Raw genomic sequence first — 14,070 nt, forward strand, 5'->3', positions numbered from 1 at the left:
TGTGGCCGAGGCCCGAGACAGTCGATTGAAAATTATTAACGCAGGCGTCTTTTTTTTTTTTCTTCACTGAAGAATATTTATTTATTAAAAAATAAAATTATAGAAGCGGATACAAACCGGATATATTCCGGCATAATCAAAGTTTAAATAAAACTTAAACACCGAAAACTAGAATACTATCTACTACTAAAAATAAAAACACAAGAATTTTAAAGAATAAAAAACTACTAGATTTTGATCCGCACAGGCGCGCAGGTGTATATTTTGAAAAATATGTTGATATTTGTTTTTCATGTAATTATTAGGATTTGGAAAAATGAATCCGAGGAACATAACCGATACCGATCCAAAGATATAGTACCAAACCCAAACATAAATTGATTAAATATTCTAATTATTCAAAATTTTGTTATTTAGAGAACCGAATCTGATCCGAACCGAAGTATTTGGGTATCCGAATTTATCTAAAAATAGATTTATATACTTATATATATTAATTATTTTTAGATTTAACGTATATAAAACATCAAAAATGATACTTTTAAATTGGTTTAAATACTTGAAAATATATATAGATAGTCAAAAGTAAATATCTGAAATAGTTAAAGTATACTCAAATCACCAAAAATACTTAAAATAATTATTGATTTCGTATCCAAAATTTTAAATAAAGCCAATTGATATGTTAAGCTTAAGTATTATGACATATGGTATTCAAATTTATACGTAGTATATTATTTTATTTATACATTTTGAGAAATTTAAAATATATAATGATTTAAGACTTTAAAAATAATTTAAATTAGTTATCCAAACCCAAACCAAACCCGCAAAGATCCAAATCGAACTCAAACCAAAATTTAGAAACATTCTAATAAGGCTGAAATCTTTGACCCCGAAAACCCAAAATACAAACCGATCAGAACTAAACCCGTATGGGTATCCAAAAGCCCATCCCTAGTCATTATTATATATCGTATTTTATCATCATATAATTAATCGTATTTTATATGTACCATCATATAAGTAATCATATAATTAATAGTATTTTATACATACCATCATATAAATAATTACATATATTATATTTTTAAAACTTAATATGAAATATGAAAACCATAATTTGAGTTGGTATTTCAAATTGGGCTTTGTATTATATTTTTCTTATATATATTGACAATATTTTTTTATAATGGTTATTGAAAAATAGTTTAGTAAAAATCCATTTTTGAATATATGTATATTTTTGAATCAATTTTTGATATAAATCAAATTTGAATTATTATTTTGATTTGAAATATGTATATAAAGTTTAAATTTTGTTTTATGGTTAGTTTAGAAAATTTTTTTTTAGGGAATTAGATTGACCCATTTTGGTATATTTTAAAAGTGGCCTAGATAATTTTCAATTTTTTAAAAAAACATAAGCCCATTACTTTTTTTCTTAATACTACTATCCTTGTTTTCAAACAAAAATATCTAAACTATTAAGGCAGAAGTACAAATAATACTTACTCCTTAAAGTTGCACAAAAATTACATTCTAATGCCACTGGAATTAAAACACAGTAGTTTTATCTCCTTACTAAACGTGATTAAACCTACGACATTGCCCCACATAATAACGGCGGCTTTCGTCGAGCTCTCCTCAGCTATAACACCAGCCTATGTAATCTCTCTCTCTCTCTCTCTCTCTCTCTCTCTCTCTCTCTCTCCTCTCTCTCTCTCTCTCTCTCTCTCTCTCTCTCTCTCTCTCTCTCTGTTTTTGTCTCTGAAGTCTCAAAGTTGATTTATTTGATATGTGATTTGGGGTTTTGAAGATGATCCCTGGTGATCCAAAGCAGCTGGAGATCCTTACTGTACTTTCTTCGTGGGTCGAATCTCCTCTCATCTTACGTCGGAGGAGACTCTTCGTGAGGTAAGAGTATGTGTTTTATACGTGGAATTACACTTTTGTTGTAGGAGTGAGGATAAAGGCTCTTCTTTACAGGCTATGCATAAATACGATAAAGTTAAGAGCTTTCTGCTGGTTAAACACATTGGTAAAGGCTTTGCAATTGCTCTGCTTTATGATCTTACTTCTGTTGGTTTGTACACATATTGTCTTAGCATAACTGTGTTGATTATACATTATGTTGTTACATTTCGATTAGTGAGGGTGCTTCACGAGGATATGCTTTTGTGGAGTATGAGCCTGAGAAGGAGATGTGTCGTGCTTACGAGGTACTAGGTGATGCTTACTTTTTTTTTTGTTCTTTAAAGCTGTTTGAAATGTACATTTTCTGTATCAACAGTGGAGTTTAGTTGTCGGAAAGAAATGTTCTTTTGTGATGGTTTCTTGTAGGATGCTCATCATTCATTTATTGATAGTCGAGAGATTATTGTTGATTATAAGAGGCAACAATTGATGCCTTGATGGATGATCAGGTGAGTGCCATTCTCTTACTATCCCCTAAGAGTTAGGTCTTCATCATCCCTTAGATTAATCTTTGTTATTCTTCTCTGGAAAAGGAGATGGACTTGGTGGTAGGAAAGAATCTGGACAACTTCGTTTTAGAGGATGAGAAAGACCTTTTTGTGCTCCCTTTGCTCTCCTTCTTTTAGCATGTTCCAAACAACTATAACCAGCAGAGAGTATCCAGCTTCCACCAGAGGGAATATTATATCACGGACTTATTGGAGAAAACAAGTAACTATGCCGGCTAAGCATAGACTTTGACCCATGGGTATACCTTCCTAATATATATGAACCACATATATATTTTTGTAAACGTGAGGAAGCTCTAAAACATTCAATCTTGGAGAAAACAAGTAACTTTGACGGGTTTGTTATAAAGCTTGCTCCTTTATATGATCTTGACCAAGCTCTAAGCCTGGCTCAAGTAGCCGTATGTGATCTTCAAAGTTCTAGAGCAGACGGTAATTGTATTGCTTGTGGACTGTGGTACAAGTTAAAAAAAAAACACATGATGGACTCTGAGTCATTCTTTTCCAAATAGCCACTGTGTTTTTGTTCTTTACAAAACTATACTGAAGTTTTTTTCTCAAAAATTGTGGTACAATTGTTTTTTTCGGTTACTTGCTTTCATTATTTTTTATGTTTCTGTCTAAATAATTTATTTGTTTTAAAAAATCAATATAAAATTTGAACTTATATTTAACTATAAATCCCAATGTTAATAGTATAATTTCGTAAAACTATAAAAAACGTTAATATCTTACAATTTAATTTTTGTTTTACCAAAATCGACATAATCTCATAATTCATAAATAGATGCAAAACACATTGAACATAACACATCATTGACAAAACTTATGAATTTATAACAAGAAAATAAAAATAATTGTTTATGACATTGTTAAAAGTTAAAAACATGAATAAACCCGTGCGGGTGCACGGGTCAAAGGCTAGTTTTTTTTTAAAAGACTGCAATCCATGTTTCCAAACACTCCAAATTTTTAAAAGTCCTATTCAAGTCTCCAAACACTCCAATTTTGTACTTGAGTTTTAATAAGATAGATTAATTAATTAATGAAAGATGCAAAAGGAAAAAAAAACAGCAGGCGTAGAATTACAGTGCTCACATATCGCAACAAAGCATAACTATAAACAGAAATTAAGGGGGTTTTATTCAATCAAATTAAATATCAATATTTTTCTCTTTTTTTTAACACTGAATTTTTAAGCCATGCAGGCAAAGGTTCAAAGAACTGGAACTACAAATTATAAAGGAAAAGCCATACCAATAGATAGGTAAAAAGTACTTAGGATGGAAACCTACTGTCCAAAGGACATCAACCGGTACCAAGATTATTCGCTGCTTAGGAGGAGTCAAGATGGTCGGTTATCCATTACAGAGAGAGATTTAGTGCCACTGCTTCAGCGTCACTCAAAGCTCTCAACCAGCTAGAACCACCTTTAGCTATGTAGGACTGATATCTGAAATCAATGGTAACTGTCTGCAATTCATTGCGCCATGATGTTCCTCTGGGGAAAACATGTTCCAAAATACAGTATTGCAGGCTAGGAACCACCTCAACGATTTGACGAGCCACTCGTGCTCCTTCACTTGAGGATTCAAAGATGACTTTATTCATGTGTAGAGATTTTATGCTATCCATATCAATATTTTTCAATCCAAGAATTTTTCAGAATTATAAAATATTTTAAATTGGTGAATTCTAAGAGGCATTGAATATCAATGATTGAAAATCAAATAGTATTAATGTTTTACAATTCATCAAATTTTAAATTGGTTTAAAGTAGGTAAATTCTAAAATCTCAGTAACATATCTAGAATTTTGATTTCAATCTTTTGTACGAGATTCCGTTGTAAATGATTTGAAATAAATTTAATGTACAAAGAATTTTAAAATTCTTTCAAAGATTTGAGAGAATTCATGAATTGAAAGTTTGTTTCCGATGTATATGAACCTAAAAATGTCTAAATAACAAATGTATCTAAAACAGATTCAGATATTTATACCAAAAAATAACCATATTATCCGATTCAGTCCAAATCTTTTGAATACAATTATTTATATTACGATTCATCTAAAATATATAACACTAATTATGAATAACATATATCAATGTATAAAAATTTAAAAATCAATACCCGCGCGGATGTACAGATCAATCTATAGTTTTGTTTTATATGTTTAAAATTTTAAATAGATATGAGGAAACTGTTTTTATTTCAACAAACCACCTATATTCATCTTATTTCACATTTATGTCAATGTTTTTATAACTGAACCATTGAGAATATCGGTTTCTTTCTGTTATTATTATCAAGCTTGATTCCACATAGTTTTTAAGCACATAACCCAGCAAATGAAAAAATGTTAATATATAACTGAAATGGAATATTTTCTTTTAGGATGCCATCGTGCAAATTGTTTTATATTTCCATCTTTCTTTGTAATAAAGTATACATTCATGCAAATTGACAAGTCACCAGAACCCACCTTAAAAAATAATTTAGCAGATTTCTTTTGGCATTGTAAAAGCTAAATTTATGTTTATTAATTACAAGCCACGCACCGGCTTACGAGATCATTCAATATGGTTGTCTATTGTATGACTAAAATCCAATATTGAGATAAATAAATTGTGAGTATATGCTCTTTTTGATACGGCCATGATTGAATTGGACTCAGTAAAATAAAATGTTTTTGTTACTAATTTCATATAAACATTTAATAGAATAGATATAGAATAGATATCTATACTATTATTTGCGAAGTAAATTTTTGAAATCGAGCTCTCACGTTAAAAGTTAGAGCGGTTAATATCTATATTACCCTTAATGAATTTGTATATAATTAATTATATAATCAAAAAATTTTTTTATTTATAATATTAATTTTATTTTCAAAAAGATAAATTTTACATTGTGTTGTTATCTTAAAACATATTTTATATAATCAAAAATGAATTTTTATTTATAATATTAATTTTATTTTCAAAAAGATAATTTTTACATTGTGTTTTTATCTAAAACATATTTTTCAGTTATAAAATTTAAAATAAGATATAAAACTATTTATAATAATCAAGCGGTTAAAGTTATTGTTATCCTTAGTGAACTTTATATATAATTAATTATATAACTACAAACGAATTTTTATTAATAATATTAATTTTTAAATAAGATAATTTTTATAGATTGTGTTGTTATCTTAAAATTTATTTTTCAATTATAAAATTTAGAAAATAACAAATTTATAATTAAACATTAATCAACTAAATTTGTATAAATATATTTACTAAAATATTTTTAATATGTGAATGTTTTCTTTTAAAATTTCAGCATAATAATAAACATATATATTTTAATTAAATTTACGTCATATATTTATATATGTATATATATATAATTTGATGTTTGATTTTTTTTTGAAAACATAAATAATAAGTTATCATGCTGATTTTTGAATTAATAAAATATAAACTAATTTATATGCGTAAAACGATTAGGCCCGCAAGTGCGGACAAAACATCTAGTAGAACTATATGAAGAAATAGATTCTGGTCGGTTAGATTTGTGAAATTATTAAGGATGACATGCGCAAACCGAGAAATTGTTCAAATATTTTTATTTTTCAAAAAATTAAATTATTATTAGAAGATTATGCTGATATTTCTATCACTATCAGTCTATCGTAAGTATAATTATGTCGAATCGATCAATGGTATATATATAGATCTCTGATCAATCAAAATTAAGTAAGAAAGATAGGTGCATGTACTTGAGAATCTCGCTCACAATGTTTTTTTTATAAAAGAACATTTTTTTTGTTTTAGAATAATTATTACTACAAGGGATTACATTTTGCTTCGGCTTTTGGCATAGAAACCTGTTTTTGCCAGAACGCAATATCTTTGGCTTAACTTTCTTTTACAATACTTTTTCCCTTATCTGTGTATATGTTTCAGTTAGCAACTTGGAACCCTTTTGCGTTGGGTAAAAAGAGTCTTCACATCACTGACCGCACACCCACTTGCTGAATCTCTCTGCTTTGATCGGTCTTGATGAGTTTTATCATTTTTGAGATTCCAAAGTAGATATATGGTCTTTCAAATAAAAACATGACTGTTGCAACGTGCATAGAACATCAATATTATTAAAATAGAATCACTATTAATATTTGCCGCTATCACTACTTGGCATATTACCATTTTTGCCACTGTACCTACATAAAAAAAATTGTCTGCCGATATTTTACATTTTCTAGCTATTTATAATTTGATATTACTCCCTCCGTTTTTAATATAAGTCGTTTTAAACTATGCACATAGATTAAGAAAATCATTAATTTTTTATATTTTCGAAACAAAAATATCATTAATTATTTACTTAACCACAATTCAACCAATAGAAACATAAAAGATATATTATCATTGGTCAGACAACATTAATTATTAATAAATGTTACATAAAAAACCGAAAACGTCATATAATTTAAAACAAAAAAATTTCTCTAAAACTACTTATATTGAAAAACGGAGAGAGTATATTGTAATCTCCTCTTTTAGTTCATATATTCTCGGAATCCATAACTTCTACCTTTTTTTTTGAAAAACCCACAACTCTTACCTATACAAAGAGAAATCTACGTTACAAATTAAATGTTATGTTTATAAGCGTGTGCAAAATGACTGGTATATGTTCGACACTTCGACTAAATGTATATAACAACTATAACTGAGTCTATATTTCAAACCCTTTAACAAAAAAACTGAGCCTATATTTCAACCTAAGGAAATTTGTATAATCATAACTTCTTTATTTTCATATAAATCATGCAGACCCGATCCACTTCTCTCAACTATCTATACTATTAAAGCAGGATCCTATTGTCATAATTACCTTAGGGGCATGTTTCCTTCACTAACATTGCATGTTTCATTAAGGGTAATTAAGTAATATTAATAACAAGTCTATATTGGGTCATTATTTTTGGATCCAGCCCAAATCAAATCTCTCTTGTGCCATTTGGGCCTATTAAAAAATCAGATTCAATTCTCACTTTTTTTTTCCTTTGGGCCATTGAGTCCAAGTTCAAATAATTTTTTTTCAACTATTCTTAATTATTATTTTTTTCTTTTCTTAATATAATTTAAGCATTCATAAAAATAATTGATTTTTTTTATTGAAAAGTATAAATCTTTATTAAAAATATATAATTTTTTAATTAAAATATTAACCCCATAATAAAATTAATTTATCAGAGTTATACCAACTTAATTCATTAAAAAATAAAGTTTAATTTTTTTAACATAAATAGTCATTTAAAATGAAATACGATAAATAAAGATAATTTTTTTAAGTCTTTTATAAAATAAAACACAAATATATGAAAATGTGACATTTACTAAATATTTGTCAATTGAAAAAAAACAAAAATAAATCCGCGCTTTGAAAGCGCGGATCAAAATCTAGTCTATATTATTAAAGTTGAAGTACACATTGAGATTGTTTGGCAATATGGATAGTAGTTAAAAAATAGCACTGTTTGAAAACATGGATAACAGTAAGTTAGAAAAAACTACTAAAAAATTGGAAGTTCATCACATTATATTAAAAAGTAATGGGTCTATGTTACTTGATATATATATTCAAATCAAAATAATAATTTAAAATTGATTTATATATCAAAAATTCATTCAAAAATAAACATATATTCAAAATTTGATTTTTACTAACATATTTTCCAATAACTATTATGAAAATGTTTTCAATATATATAAGAAAAATACAATACAAAGTCCAATTTCAAACACCAACTTAAATTATGGTTTTTATATTTCACATTAAATTTTAAAATATAATTTATGTGATTATTTATATGATTGTACGTATAAAATATTATTAATTATAAGAAAACTTATTAGATGGTACGTATAAAATACGATTAATTATATGATAACACATATATATAATAGTGATTAGGGGTGGGCGTTCGGGTTCGTTTTCGGGTGTTTTTGGGATTTCGTGTTCATTTCAGATCTTTGAGGGTTTGGTTCGGATTTGGATACTCAATTTAAATAGGTTTGGTTTAAATATTTGGATAGAGAATTAATAATTATTTAAGTATTTTTAGAGTTTTGAGTATATTTTAACTATTTAAGATATTTACGTTTGATTATTTGTATATATTTTCAAGCATTTAGGCAAACTTAAAAGTATCATATATATTTTGGATGTTTATATATATATATAAATTCTAAAAATAATTAATATATATAAGTATATAAATCTATTTTGGATACCCAAAATACTTCGGTTCGGATCGGATTAGATTTCAGTTTTTCAAATACCAAAATTTTGAATAATTCGGATATTTAATAAATTCCGGTTCGGATTTAGTACTACTTATTCGGATTGAGATCGGTTCAATTCTTCGAATTCGAGTTTTTTGTCCAACCCTAAATAGTGACATAAAAAATCAAATAGCATCATATTTATTTTAAAAAAAACACCCGCACGGACGTACGGGTCAAAATCTAGTTCTTTTTTATAGATGTAACTGTATTATCAGACCACAAAAATCTTTATAGGTATATTTTTAGCAAATAATTATATATCTTATCGATTTATTTTTCGTTATATTAACTTGATGGATTTTAAGATTCATAGTCTCTTAACCGGGGCTTCTAGCTCTAGTGGTAAAGGACGTACAGCTGTGAGTACTGCCACCTGGGTTCGAATCCTGGCCACTGGGGAATTAACATTTCGGCATCGCCAGGTGATGTTAGGAGTTTTCAAGGCTCCTAAGACAAATGTTGTAGTATAAATGATTGTCGAACCAGTTCTGTGGGATATCAAAGCACTGAGAATGCAAGTACTCACTTAATCTAAGTGCAACCAATGATTTAGATGGGTTTTAAACTACTACTAAACTAGAAAGCAATAACAGAATGATACTTTCTTGACTAAGGGAAAAGAGAACTCATGGGCATAGGGATTAGACCTTGGGTGATCAAATATCGAACTAAGGATGGCAAATGATCAATCAAACTATCAACCTTAAGCCTAGACACAATTCTAAGCAAGCTCTATGTCTAGATGAATGCTCATTTGCTAACATATCTCAAACATCAAATGTCTTTGGTTGAATAATATGAAAACAATCATTACTAACAAGTCTATTAGCTATCTTAGCATCTTTAACAACAAATGTCTTTGGCAAAGTATACTAAAAGCCTAGGAGAGTTGTCTCAGGCATTTCATCAAACACCTTTTGGGTGGGAAATGTCTATTGATCAACTTTTGAGTGGCAAACTCAGAAGATGCATTATGAATACTCTACTAGCAAGGAACAAAAATGATCTATACTAAAACATCCTAGAACTAACCTAATCACCCTTAATCTCCCTAACCCATGAATTCAAAAGGTGATTACTCACTAATCTCCATGATTCTTCTTAAACCCATATTGGATTTTAGATTAACCATGTAGAGAATTAGATAAGAAATCAACAAGAACACAAGATGAAAGCAATGAAATCTGAATCTAAAGAGGTTTTTTTACTAGTTCTTCTCTAGAAAAAAAATTATCTTGCCTCCAATGGCTTACCAAGTACTTAACTTAGGTTTAGAAAGTGTAAAACATCAAAACAAATGACCAAAAGGCCCCTGAAATAACATAAAAATCGTCCAAGCAAAACACGCGGAGCGACCTAGCATAGTCGCTCCAGGAGGTCGCTCCCGACGCGTTTTTTTGTGTCTCGACGCGTCAAAACGCGAGTGACTTGAGCTGGTCGCTCTGGCTGGTCGCTCTGGCTGGGAGTGACTTGAGGTAGTCGCTCTGGACTGGTCGCTCTGGCTGGGAGCGACCTCGGTAGGTCGCTCTGAGAGGTCACTCTGCGATGCTCGACCAGGATGGATATGCCTCTAGTAAATTGATCATAACTCCTTCATTACATCTCCAAATGACTTGAAACCACTTCCATTAGAAAGCTAACTCAATTTTCTGTGTCTCCACAAAATCTTAGCAACAGAAGATTTCTCTAAAGGCTCCATCCATGCTCATCTTTCACCCCCTTTTGGATCACAATGCTCCCAAACATCTCAAATCACTCCATGGCACACTCCAGCACCTAATAAGGACAATGAATGCAAAATACAACCTAGACATGGCTAAATACTAATCTATATGATGAAAATGCTCATGGATGAATGGATAAAACAATGTAAATATGCAAGATATCACCAGGGACAGAGGACCGACACGTGGCAACATGTGACTAGTCTGGATCACTTCTGTGGAGCCAGGATACCTCTGTATAATTCAAAAAAAAAAGATTCATAGTCTTGGACGACTGACAAGAATGATATATATATATATACACACACTTAATTTTAATCAAATATATTTTATTTTCACAATCTAAAACATTGAGCTCATAAGAATCTACTCTAAATATCCAGCCGTTCATATAAAAATATTTAATTAAATATAACAAAAAAATCACACATTTTCACGGTTTTATAAAAAGTTAAGTCAAAATTTGTTAAAACATCTATTTCAAATCAATTTTAATTTTTTTTATAAATAATAAATTTTAATTCAAAATATTTGAAATAGATTTAAACAGATATAAATGGATCAATAAAATTGTCACGAGTATAGATTTAAATAAATATATAATTCCATTAGAATTTAAAATTAAACAAGTCTATTTTTTTCTCAATTCTATTTGATGGAATAAATATATGGACTCAGTTAGATATCAAATGATTTTAAGAACATTTTAACCTATTTGTGGTATTGGATATTTGAATTAAAAGATACTTTGTTTAAAAATAGATACATATAATTGTTAGCAGTTATTGCACGGTGATTTAGTTGAGATTAGGTGTGGGTATTCAGGTATTCACTATGGCACAAGTCGGTTCTTTCAGGTTTTTCTTTAGGTTTTGGAAAATTTCCATTCGTGTACTATAAACTGTGCCATGTTCGAATCAGATTCTTTTGATCTGGGTGGGTAAGATTCTCATGTAATAGAACCGAAAAAATACTGGATAACTATTATTATTCCGTTCGTGGTAAAACATTTTGAACCAAATTACTTGATTTGGTCCGGGTATTTAAATCCAAATTACAGAAACTTACCTAAAATAACCAAAAATTCATTAGGTATGGTTCAAATCAGTTAGTTTAATCCGAAAGTAACCGTGAATACAATTGATTTGGATATTATGTGTCCAAAACATCCATTTTTTACCATAAATACTCCAACTAAGTTTGTTTTGAGTAAAAACTTTTAAATTAAGTATTTAGTAAAATAACCCCTAAACTAACTTTATTTAATGAATTAAACTTTTTGTCTACAGTGCCGGTCAAAATTACAAGTACTACCGGTAAATCTTTAGTTCATGAGTTTTTATATGAAATAAACATAGTTGATGGTTTTACATTTAAAGATCTAAGAAATTCAAAAAAGTTCAAAAATACTAAAACATAATAACATTAACTAAAAATTAGTAACTTAAAAAATTTCAAAATTAGCACTTTAAAAAAATTAATGCAAATAGATGAGTTTGATTTGTTTTAAAATCAACATTATCAATGTATAAATTGAAAATGTAAAAGACTAGAAAGTATAATAAAAATGATCCAAAGATTTACTGGTAGTAGTAGTTCTTTTGATCGGCACTAGAGATAAACTAATTATCTAAAAAAATTAGTAACTAACATTTTCAAAACAAGCACTTCGGATAAATTATGCGAATATCGATGAAATATATTTATTTAAAAATCCATATCATATGTGGGAGTTAAAACTCGCAATTATAATTTTAATGTGAATAGAGTTAGGTTTAGTAAGACTAGGCTATATTCAAACTAAAATTTAGTTGCGGGTTTTAGGTCCCACATATAATATGAATTTAAAAATAAATCTATCTCATCGATGCAACATAATTTATTTGAAATGCTAATTTTGAAAATGTTTGTTACAAATTTTTAAATTATTAGTTTCGCTCTAGTGTCGGTCAAAAGAATCACTACTACCGGCAAATTTTTATATATTTTTATCATATATATCTTTTTAAAAATTTTAATTTATACATAAGTTTTAATTTCAAAATAAATCAAACTCATATATTTGAATAAACTTTCAAAATGCTAATTTTGAAAATTTAAGTTACTAATTTTTAGATAATGTTTTTATATTTTTACATATTTTTGATTTTTTTTAAAAATCTTTAATAGAAAAACCCTTCAACTATGTTTATTTCATATAAAAACTCATAAACTAAAGATTTACCGGTAGTAGTGGTAATTATGACCGGTAATGTCGACAGATGGTTGAATTTATTAAATAAAGTTAGTTTGAGGATTATTTCACTAAATACTTAGTTTGAGTTTTTTTACCCAAAACAAACTTAGTTGAAGGGTTTTAACGTTAAATATATATATTTATTTGCACGCTTGGATACTCATTTGGTTCTTGGTACAAATAAGATTCGGTATTGGTTTTTCAGATATTGAAATTTAAAACCCGTTCGAGTATATAAACCGGGTCTAATCAGATTTGGAATGTTGACTTTTGGGTCCATTCTGAATTAGTTTTTTGGATAGGGATGTTATTAACTAATTACACCGATAACTCAAAATTTTCAAAATGCAAGAAATATTCATAATTTTATTTTAACATGATTACATATCTTAAAACTTTGTCACTTATATTTACTTATCATTTTAAAACCTAATTACATATTTCATAGTCAAAATTATTTTTGTTAAAACATTAAATATATAATAATTTGTACAAATATAATGCTTTCGTCGTAGCATTTAAATGTAAATACACAATCAAAAATTTAATTTTATATCAAATAATTTTAGTATTTTTTTCTGAAATAAACTCGTGCTTTCAAAGCAGGATCAAAATCTAGTTACACTTTTAATTAAAAATAACATGACTGCTGCAACACACACAGAACATAACTCTTTTTAATTGAATTAGCAGGTGAAAATATGATCGTAAACTTAAAATTTATAGTCTTTCGCATTTAACTTTTTTCTATAGCTATGGGATTCGGCGACCAAGGTCGATCGACCAGTCCCACAGATCCGTGGTACTCCATATATTCTTGCCATTCAAAACAATCCAGATGGCCAACGGGAATCGAACGAGTGTTTTGCCGTATTGAATTTATTTTCTCTCAATCGACACTGGACTACCACAGTTGGTTATATTTAAAATATTGATATTGATATTAAATTAAAATTTAATCTATAAGTGACATAATTTTATTACAAATAAATTAAATTTAAATTAATTGTTATAAATAAAAAAAATATTAAACGTACAAATAACAAAATCAGAGAATATGTCTCGAAGGTTTTAGAAATTTATAACATTCGCAAAAGAATACCCCTAAAAGGTTACTTCTTCTAAATAAAATGTCTAAAATGATTATTGGTTATTCACGGAATCATGAATTTAAAATTAAACCCATACACAGAAATACAAAAATATTGCAAAACAGCTGGAAACAGTTTCCCTTGTTTTCGTAATAATCACTTACTCATATTATTTTTTGTTTATTTG

General features: G+C 28.3%; 1 long non-coding RNA gene across 1 annotated transcript; it reads left to right on the plus strand.

Annotated features, from left to right (window-relative positions):
* The first annotated feature begins 1,477 nt into the window (after positions 1-1,477).
* Positions 1,478-3,077, plus strand: LOC125587430. The gene is made up of 6 exons (XR_007323701.1): positions 1,478-1,668; positions 1,820-1,917; positions 1,990-2,041; positions 2,153-2,222; positions 2,344-2,426; positions 2,511-3,077. It is a non-coding gene; the product is annotated as an uncharacterized LOC125587430 (long non-coding RNA).
* Positions 3,078-14,070: the final 10,993 nt, after the last annotated feature.

This window comes from Brassica napus, chromosome A2 (assembly GCF_020379485.1).
Source record: "Brassica napus cultivar Da-Ae chromosome A2, Da-Ae, whole genome shotgun sequence".
NCBI classification, from domain to species: domain Eukaryota; kingdom Viridiplantae; phylum Streptophyta; class Magnoliopsida; order Brassicales; family Brassicaceae; genus Brassica; species Brassica napus.